This window comes from Salvelinus sp. IW2-2015, unplaced genomic scaffold, assembly GCF_002910315.2.
Source record: "Salvelinus sp. IW2-2015 unplaced genomic scaffold, ASM291031v2 Un_scaffold6382, whole genome shotgun sequence".
Classification (NCBI taxonomy): domain Eukaryota; kingdom Metazoa; phylum Chordata; class Actinopteri; order Salmoniformes; family Salmonidae; genus Salvelinus; species Salvelinus sp. IW2-2015.
This window is the reverse complement of record NW_019947645.1, coordinates 85,603-87,265: the sequence shown is the minus strand read 5'-3', so window position 1 is coordinate 87,265 and position 1,663 is coordinate 85,603.

Genomic DNA, 1,663 nt, shown 5'->3' with positions numbered 1-1,663 from the left:
ACGAATGAACGAACGAACGAAAACAGTCCCGTGTGGCACAAACACTGACACAGGAACAATCACCCACAAACAAACAGTGAGAACAGCCTACCTAAATATGGTTCTCAATCAGAGGAAACGTAAAACACCTGCCCCTGATTGAGAACCATATCAGGCTAGATAACAATGAACCCAACATAGAAACACATAACATAGAATGCCCACCCAGCTCACGTCCTGACCAACTAAACAAGACTAAACAAAGGAAATAAGGTCAGGAACGTGACAAGAATGGTCGTAGTATCGGTTTCAATACTCTCCTCACCTCTCCACTTTGGTAGGGGATGTGTGGTGAGTGTTCAAGCACAAAATGGCTGCCACAAGGCTGCTATAAGTGGGTGCTATACACTGAGTGTACAAAACATTAGGAACACCTTAAAATTGAGCTGCACACCCTTCTGCCCTCAGAACAGCCTCAATTCGTCAGGACATTGACTCAACAAGGTGTTGAAAGCGTTTCACAGGGATTCTGGCCCTTGTTGACTCCAATGTCAAGTTGGCTGGATGTCCTTTTGGGTGGTGAACCATTCTTGATACACACGGGAGACTGTTGAGTGTGAAAAACCCTGCAGCGTTGCAGTTCTTGACACAATCATACCGGCGCACCTGGCACCTACTACCATACCCCGTTCAAAGACACTTAAATGTTTTGTTTTGCCCATTCAACCTCTGAATGGCACACACGATATCTAAGGAAGTCTCAAGTGTTTGCTTGCCTGAGGTAGAGTAACTCATGATGAGCTGTAAACCACACTATCTATCTAGAGAGTTTTCATCTGTATTTTTCATAGCTGTCTACATACCACCACAGACCAAGGCTGTCACTAAAACCACACTCAATGAGCTGTATTCCGCCATAAGTAAACAGGAAAAGGCTCACCCAGAGGTGGTGCTCCTAGTGGCCAGGGACTTTAACGCAGGGAAACTTAAATTAGTTTTACCTAATTTCTATCAGCATATTAAATGTGCAACCAGAGGGAAAAAAATTCTAGACCACCTTTACTCCAAACACAGAGATGCGTACAAAGCTCTCCCTCGCCCTCCATTTGGCAAATCTGACCATAACTCTATCCTCCCGAATCCTACATACAAGCAAAAAATGTAAGCAGAAAGCACCAGTGACTCTGGCTATAAAAAAAGTGGTCAGAAGAAGCAGATGCTTAACTACAGGACTGTTTTGCTAGCACAGACTGGAATATGTTCCGGGAATATTCCAATGGCATTGAGGAGTACACCACATCAGTCACTGGCTTCATCAAAAAGTGCATCGAGGACAAACGTCTCCACAGTGACTGTACGTTCATACCCAAACCAGAAGCCATGGATACAGGCAACATTCACACTGAGCTAAATGGTCGAGCTGCCGCTTTCAAGGAGCGGGACTCTAACCCAGAAGCTTATAAGAAATCCCGCTATGCCCTCCGATGAACCATCAAACAGGCAAAGTGTCAATACAGGACTAAGATCGAATCGTACTACACTGGCTCCGACGCTCATCAGCTGCCCAGTGACACGAGCCTACCAGATAAGCTAAACTACTTCTATGCTCGCTTCGAGGCAAGTAGCACTGAAACACGCATGAGAGCACCAGCTGTTCCGGACGACTGTGTGATCACTCTCTCCA